This window comes from Eschrichtius robustus, chromosome 1 (genome assembly GCF_028021215.1).
Source record: "Eschrichtius robustus isolate mEscRob2 chromosome 1, mEscRob2.pri, whole genome shotgun sequence".
NCBI classification, from domain to species: Eukaryota; Metazoa; Chordata; class Mammalia; order Artiodactyla; family Eschrichtiidae; genus Eschrichtius; species Eschrichtius robustus.
Window position 1 is genome coordinate 84653685 of NC_090824.1, and position 9101 is coordinate 84662785.

Consider the following 9101-nt stretch of genomic DNA (forward strand, 5'->3'; position numbering starts at 1 on the left):
TTGAAATTAGTTTACAATTACACTGCCTCCACTTTCTCACCTCCTTTTCACTCCTCGAACCGACTTCAATTTGCCATCTACCCATACCACCCCACCAAAACTGCCTTCTCCAAGGTCACCCATGACCTCTTAGTTGCTAAATCCAGTGGACACTTTCCAGGCCTTATCTTATTTAACTGCTCCCTCCCTTTCATCTTGTTTTCCCTTCAAAAAAAATTTATTAGACATTGAGGATACTGTAGTGAACCAAACATGCCTGACCTTGTCCTTATGGAATGGCATATTTCAGCAGGAGAAACAGACATTAAACAAATAATTACATGATTAATTATTAATTAAGTGTAAATGTGATAATGCTACAAAGAAAATTTAAGTGGTATTATAAGAATAGAGAATCTAGCCTAATCTAGAGGGGAAATGGTCAAGAAAAACTTCCCCATGGAAATGGCATTTAAAGTGAGAGCTGAAGAATGAATAGCAGTTAGCCTAGAGATGGGGGATGGTAGAGGAGAGAAGAGCTTTCCAGATGGAGGATACAGAAAGTGCAAGAACCCTAAGGGTGGGCAGGAGGCTAGGCTGTTAGAGCAACATAGAGAAGGACAGTGTGACTGGACCAAAGAGAATGAGGAGATTCCAGATGGGGCTGGGGATGGGGGGGACAGGAGTAGAATCAATCAGTCTTCAGAGCTTATCCTAAGAATGGTGCATTTCCATTGAAGGTTTTAAATAGGAATATGATGGGACCATATTTTACTCCAGAGCCCCAACCATCACGTCCAAATAATGGCAGCTTGGTGATGGTAGTAGAGATAGAGGGAAACAAATGGGTTAAAGATGCGTTTAGGGGGTATACTTATTAGTCCCTGGGAATTGATTGGATTGAGGGAGAACAGTGGTTAAAAAAAAAGAGAAGTAACAAGGATAAAACCTAAATTTCTAGCACGAGCAACTAAGTGGATGGCAATACCATTTACCAAGATAGTGAACACAGGAGAAGGTACTTCCTCAGGGTTGAAAATCATAAATTTGAGGTGCCAGACGTGTGGAGATGTCCATGGAGAGTTGGATATATAGGTCTAAAGTTCAAGAGCAAGTCTAGGCTGAAGATATAAATTGGGGGGTCTGCAGCAAATGGAGGGTGACTAAAGCCAAAGGAGGAAGATGTGAGATTGATCACAGAGACATGGAAGAGTGAGGAGAAGCCTCATCTCTACCTCTTTGCCCACATCCTCTGCCCTACAGCCGCCTGTTCTCTAGATGACCGGTCCTTCCTCTTTTTGTTTCTTCACATACTATTTCCTCCTGGCATGTCCTTCTCCTCACCTCTTCCTTAGCTCATATTTCTTCTTTAAGGTTCAATTCAGGAGCTATAACTCCTCTACAACTTTCTCTTATCTTCCCATTGGCTGTGTGTTTGCTTCCCATTGGTGAGATGTTGCTTCTATCTGGTCTTATCATTCCCTTTACATATCTCTACTCATCACACTGTAATATAATGTTTGTCCCTCTACTGCATTGTAATTTCTTAAGGATAGAACTCTAATTTTTTACTTTGAGTCCTAGGGCCTACCACAATATACCCTTGGAAGAAAGAAAAAAGTTCTGCTATGTGAGTCATGCAGTCTCTGAGTGTTAGAGCCAGAATGAACTTTGGATAATTTCTACTCCAACCTATTTTACAGGTGGAGAAACTGAGGCCCAATCACATATTAATCAGTGGCAGAAACATATTTAGAATCTAGTTTCTCTGAAAGGGAACCCTCCTCCACTGTTGGTGGGAATGTAAATTGGTGCAGCCACTATGGAGAACAGTATCGAAGTTCCTTAAAAAATTAAAAATAGAGTTACTATATGATCCAGCAATCCCACTCCCGGATATACATCCAGAAAAGGTGAAAACTCTAATTTGAAAATATACATGCACCCCCAACGTTCATAGAGGCACTATTTGCAATAGGCAAGACATGGAAACAACCTAAGTGTCCATCGACAGATGAATGGATAAAGAAGATGTGGTATATATATACAATGGAATATTACTCGGCCATAAAAAATGAATGTAATATTGCCATTTGCAGCAACATGGTTGGACCTAGAGATTATCATACTGAGTGAAGTAAGCCAGACAGAAAGACAAATATTATATGATATCACCTATGTGTGGAATCTAAAATAATAATACAAATGAACTTATTTACAAACCAGAAACAGACTCACAGGCATAGAAAACAAACTTATGGTTACCAAAGAGGAAAGAGGGTGGGAAGGGATAAATTAGGAGTACTGGATTAACAGATACACACCACTATCCACTATATGTAAAATAGATAATATAACAAGGATTTACTGTATAGCATAGGTTACTATATTCAATATCTCATAATAACCTCTAATGGAAAAGAACAGGAAAAAATATATATGTATGAATCACCTCGCTGTACACCTGAAACTAACACAACGTAGTAAATTAACTATACTTCAATTATAAAAAGAGAGAGACTAAAAATAAATTTCAACTCATATTGCAAAAAAAAAAAAAAAAAAAAGGAATCTAGTTTTTCTGGCTCCCAGGCTACTGGTCTTCCCATTATCTGATTATCAAACAACCCAAGAAGCTATTTACTCAATAACTTGCATGCAGAATGTATGCAATGTAGGTCTTTTTTAAAGATGGAATGCTAAAAGATAAGTACACAGGTACAAACATAAAACTGAAGTTACCTAAGAGATATAGAATGAATTGGGAATCTATACTAATATTGAGTTTAGATACATGGTTAATAAAAGTAAAAGTTATCTAAATTTCATCGATTGTTCATATACGGTCCTATCCAAGCTAGGAGGGTAGAGGGTTGACTATAATAATAATAATAATAATAATAGAGGCCACTGATATTTATTGAATCCTCACCATGAATCAAGTATTAGGATAAATTCCTTCATGCATCAACTCATTTGGTCATCTTGTCATAGCCCTATGAGAAGTTTCGAAGTGTTAGTTATCGCCTAAGGTCACATAGTTAACTAGCGGCTGAGCCAGCAGTTAGATCCAGGCAGTCTTACTGTGAAGGTTTTTTTTAAACCACAGGGCTCTCCTGCCTTTATTAGTTAAACCTGCCTATCCTCTGCACTTAGGCAACTCTGACTGCCAGCTTCTTCTCTTTGCTGACCTCTTTTTAAAAAGTTAAAAGGGGACGGGTTATTCCTCAAAGTAATCCCTAATTGATAGAAAATAAATGAAATGAACTATTTCTTCTTTCCCAAACACTTCTTTGAGTCTGAAAGAAAAATATTTAAGTGGAAAGAAGATAAAATTTGTCCATTTTGAGCCAGGCTTCATTACGTTTTCTTTTTTATAGAATGAAGAATATACAACTGTGCCATGTCTTCTATTTGTCCCTGTTTCTTTCTATTTTTTGCTGTCAGGGCTATCTCGGATTATAAACTGTAGATGGCAGTGATCAAGTTAAGGTTTGTTCAGTGTCTGGACAATGGTATATATATTGCATAATACATAACAAACACTATTTGTAATTATAATAAGGGTAAGTTCTGGAAGAGGTAAACACGGGTATAAAATTCATCTTCCGTATGGTTATTATTCCATTTATATGAGAAGTCCACTAAATTCACTGAACCATATCAGGCCACATCTGTTTGAAAACCTACCAGTTTTTATGAACATTAAATAAAAATGGTTAGATTTAATGACCATTTATCATATTCATGCAAGAATAATGAAATGGAAACGTAGCAAAAAGGAGGCCACACTGATAAAGAAAGGAGTTGTAAATGCTAACAAGTCCCATATTTTATTTTTTATATTTTCAAAAATCAAATATCTGCTATTTATGCTCGAGAACTTTCTTTAATTGGAGGACATTTTTGTTTCGGTGTTGTTTTCTTTCATGCTGAAGTATTAACCTAAGTAGCATGGACTCAGAAAATATGCTGAACATATTTACATATAAACTTTACTCAGAAAATGTGCCGAACATATTTTCATATAAACTTTACTCACAAGAGCTAGGTTTTTGAACCTTAAGAGAAACTGCTTGGATGAACAATTTTACCACAAGGAGAAACAATGAGCTACAGCCCTTAAACAGAGTGAAGGTGTAAAGCTGGGGACGGGGGGAAGGGAGAGACGGACAAGAAGTGAAAAAAAGTTCTCCTTGTTGTATTTTATAGGTGAAGTAAATTCCACTTGGATTAGACCTTCCAAGTTACTATGACAGAGAGTAAAGAGAGGTGGAGAAGAAACTTTGAGTGACATTTCTGACAGTAAGCTACAGAAATAACAATTTGACAGAAGAGGCCATCATAAATGTAAGATCATCTCAGGCATGAATAGGATTCACCTTAGTGTAGAAAGGACGGAGCACGTGTAGGATTCAATTTGGGGTGAACAGAAGAGCCAGGCGGGAAGGTTACCTAGAAGCAGGCTGCCAAGTGCTGAAGTCAAGGAACTCTCATACTAGTTTAAACATCCCTAGTGAACATTTTTGGAGATTTTGAGGCACTGCTCTCAGTTATTCCTATTTATATCTGTTTCTAGCTTGACTGAGCTGACGTGTAGCCAATAAGGTTAGGATTTCTAGTAATACAAAATTTGTTTTTATGCCAGTACTGAGATCTATTTATTCTTCAGGTAGAGGAGAGACCTCATTCTTGCCTAATCAATACAGACATCACAGATTAACAACAAATCTTCATATAGGCAAACAGAGCAGTCAATATCTTATTATTATTTAACAACAATTCCATTGTCAGTGTGCTGGGAAGAAAACTATTAGTAGAAAAGTCTGCGTATAGTATTATAAATACTACTCTGATATAAAGGGCAGAAGATGGGAAGCACCCTATCATACAAAAATTGGCCTCAAGAGCTTTAGGATCTTGTCCATATAACTAGCTTGTCCAGCTAGCTAGTTACATGAGTTGGACTGGTTAGTTGCCATCTTTAGACCTCCAGTTCTTTGTTGGAAAGATAAGAGAGGTTGACCAAACTGTCCCAAAAGCCTACCTTTCAGCTTTGAAATCCATGACAAATAAATATTATATTTTGAATTTTCATTAGGTTAAGGATTTAACAATCAGCTGAAACAGGATGACTAACCCATAACACGTTCCAGAAAAATAAGAAATGACATGTTGAAGAGCATTTAAATTGAACAAAACACATTTGTGTGTGTGCCACTATTGATATACAAATGCTGAATGTGTTTTACTCTATCTACCGAGTGTGATTGATAGGAGATGCATCAATTTCAAGGTTTGTGAATTTAAGTAAATTGTTGTCAGTGGTATCGCTTCTTTAAAAAAATTATTTCCTTACAGAGAACAGACAAATTGAGACAGATATACATAAAGCAACAGTTTAGCACAAATATCCACTTACAGTTGTGAAAAAAAATGTGTATATATGTGTGTGTGTATATATATATATATATATATATATATATGTATGTAGTTGGGAATTTTTCAGAAAATTTGAAGAGTGTTTTTTAAATTGCTTATGCTTTTTAGAATGCTTAGCATTTCTGTTTTGAAAACAACTTGTCTTCCTTTTCAAAATGTACTAAGCTTGCTCTGATGTCAGAGTGAAGTATTTTCACAGGATTGGGTCAGCCTCCACTCAACAATTCTTTTACAGAAAAGAAGCCAGTGGTGAAATGAGAGTTGAGCTCATTAACTCCCAAGTCCTTAGCTCCTTTTCCAAAGCACTATAAAACCCTCCAATGTATTGATAGAATCAAGAGGAGGAAAAGAGGAGGATATAGTTTGTCTTTTACTGAATTATTAAGTCCTTGTCATCACCCTTTTCCCTTTCTACCCTGACCCTTTCTTCCTCCACCTTGCATTTAAATTTTCTCATTTTGGGACTAAAACATGAGAAAGTCTGGTGCAGAAAAAGAGAAAACAAGCAAAGAAAACTTTTTTTTAATCTCTCTTCCACTGTTGTTTTCTTTTCCCCTCTTATTTCTGTCTGTATCTAACTTAGATTGTATTTATTCAAATCCTCTTTATATCCAGGACATTTTAGGTTTCCAATATTTTTTCAATGAATAAAGATAGCTTTAAATTTTTAAAATGTATGTCACAAATATTTTACAGATACATTCGATTTAAAACATAAGTGAATATCAAGTGAGAAAAGCACAAACATAGATTTTCTTCACAAAACGTATAGGTATCTGCTTTCACCTTAAAAGATATTTTTTAAATTTATAACGGAGGCCACTAGAAGTAAGTTCATATTTAGCAAGATCAGCCAAAAAAAAAAAAAAAAAAAGAAGGAATGGATTTGATGGGAGCCCGCCCTGGGTCTAATTTAGAAGTTTCCATTTATGTCATGTCAGATTTGGGGAGACTGAACCCTCACTGAGTGCACTGGTTTGACTGCCTTCCAAGCTTGATACCCAGGGTTCACGACTGCAGTTCCTGGCACAGTCATAAATATTCATACCTCTACTAATAATTTGCAAGCCAAATTCATTTGGCTTTTTTCACCCCATCAATCTTATAATTAATAAGGGTGGTGCTCTTATTTCACTTTCCTCCAAAAGAAAAGATAAATGAAATAAAGAGTCATCCTGTAAATTTAAATAGGAGTGCCTCTCGCTGCTGATTAAAAGCTGATGTTATCATATAATGGTGGAAGGAGAGGCTTCAGCTATTTCTCTCACTGGTGGCTGGAGGGGGCAATGGTAGGGGGGGCGGCAGATTAGAGCCAAGGAAGCATTTCCAGATGTGGCGGCATGAGCCTTGATCTGAAAAGCTTCGTTATCTATTAAATAAATGCATAGGAGAACTTTGTGATAGTATGTTGAAAGTGAGTTGTAAGGTATATATTTACAAATTGCACTCTTATCTATTGTTTAGATAGACAGACATTAAATATAGCATGCTAATATCCAGAGAATTAGATTCTAAACAGTCTGCAGGTTCTGCCTGAGGTTTAGAAATTTAGAAACATTTCAGAAAGTTGTTAAAAGTTAGTGATCATTGTGTCTTTAAAATGACTGCCTTTAAATTAGCCTGATAGCTGTGCTTCTAAATCTAATTGTAAAGACTCGGTCTCCACAGAAACATTAAAGGAGGCATACATCACAAAATGACTTTACAAATAAATCATGGTGCATAGGACATGGTATAAAATGTCCGCTCCCATTGGATTTTCGAAGGTCATTTATAGCAAAGCAGGAAAATCAAATAGAACATAATTTAGAAATAAAATTTTGATAATTGAGCTAAGTAACTTGAACTTGTCAATCACCTGTGACCTTATTCTATTTACACTTTCACTTGAACATTCAAAAGTCCTAAGGCCGATGGATAAGCGTCAAGTATAAACAACTGCCCTCGGTCTGTGGCGAGATGGGGGGCAACATCAGCCCTCTGTGCAGATTATTCATTCTGTATTAGAATTAAGAGACCTGGATAAATGAGTAAGCAGAAAAAGCTTAACTTTGTACTCAGGTATTTGCCTCTAACTTTCCTTAAGGGGAACTTACTTTAAAGATGCAATACTGTGTTATTTTTGTGTACTGCTTAGTTTATCTTAGGAGCTCCTGTCACTTGAGTTTCCTTATTGAGACCCTTTCCCCCTTTTATTTATGTGACGGTAATGTAAAGGGACACTAGGTACTCTTAATGTTCTTTATCCTTAAAGCTTATATTTAAGCGTCTTGTTCCATAAAAGCATGTCATGTTCAGGACAGTCCTTTAAAAATGTCTAAGCACAGTTTACACCTTAAGTTTTACACCTTAATTCTATGTGAATATAATCACACGTTTAATTTACTGCAAATTCTATTTTTGCTTTTTTCTACTGACATTTAAAATAGGGGAGTAAATGAGAGAGAAGCAAACCTAGTTCTTTAACGGGGCCTCCTTATGTTTCCCCAGACTTAATCTGTCAGCTGCTTCAGGGGAGACACTGGACCATAAGAGCCCACAGACTCTGGGCAAGTGGCACAAGCTGAGAGTCCAAGACATCTTTGTAAGGGGTTCTCAGCAGGTTTGGAGGTTGTGAGTCTTACTCTGGCCAGGTTTCTTCCTGGGGAGTCTGCAGGTAACTGGCTCTCTACTAAGCCCTCTCAACCTTGTTGGCTGAGGGGGAATCTTGGCTAATAGTGTCTCTCTCCTCTCTTCGCCCAGCGACTGTTCCAAAGCAGAATTAGACCCACTAAAGCTGATGGGGACTTTCTGGGTCTTTGCTGTTGCTCTCCTAGCTCATCAAAACAACACAACAGCAGCTTTACTATAGGGGAGCCATTGAAGGGATGACAGAGAGATCTAGGGATGACAGAGGGACTTCATCCGTGAGGGGTGAGGGTCGGGTGGGGAGCTCTGACAGTCACCCTTTCTCAGGTTCCAAATCTGCTCCTGGAGCCAGAGGCGGGCCTTCCATCCCTGGTACCACCCGAAGTCACCCCGCGGACCTGATGCCCCCATCCTGGCAGAGGCTGCTGGAGCGGGCTAGTGCCTAGTGACCTTCTCTATCTTTAAAGGCCGCTACAGGCTGAGCACTTAAGAAGTTGGGGCACCTGCTCTTCTGGTCGCAGACTTTCTCACTTGCCAGTGTGGGACCCCTGGCAGTCACACCTCAGCAGCTAGGAGGTGCCCGCCCTGCTCTGCTTCTCCAAGTCCTGGGAGTGGTTGGGACCTGAGGACTGAATCTCTCCCTAATTCCCTTCCCAGCAGCCAGGGAAGAGTCTGGGGGGAGAGCAAGGTGAAAAGCACCCTTCCTCACCCAACCCCCAGGCTGTAGGTGGGTGTCCTCCACGAGGCCCAGAGCAGCAGGGGGCCTTGTTCCCCGGGACACCCCAAGTTCTTGTGGGGCACCAGCTGTGCTCTTCCTCAGCCAGAGGGACCTGAGGGGGTCTTGCAAATATGTTTTTGTTTCGATGTTTTTCCTTTCCCTTTTTTGAAGAATGACTGGAGAGGTGAGAGAATAGGGTAGGTTTGGGTCAGAGAAGAGGAGATAGTAATTACAGAGCTTTGTGGCCGTTTCTGTGCATGTGTGCCTAGGTCACTTGTGTGTGTGTGTAACACAGAGAAGGAGGGAGGAGAGAGAGAGAGGGAGAGGGAGAGAA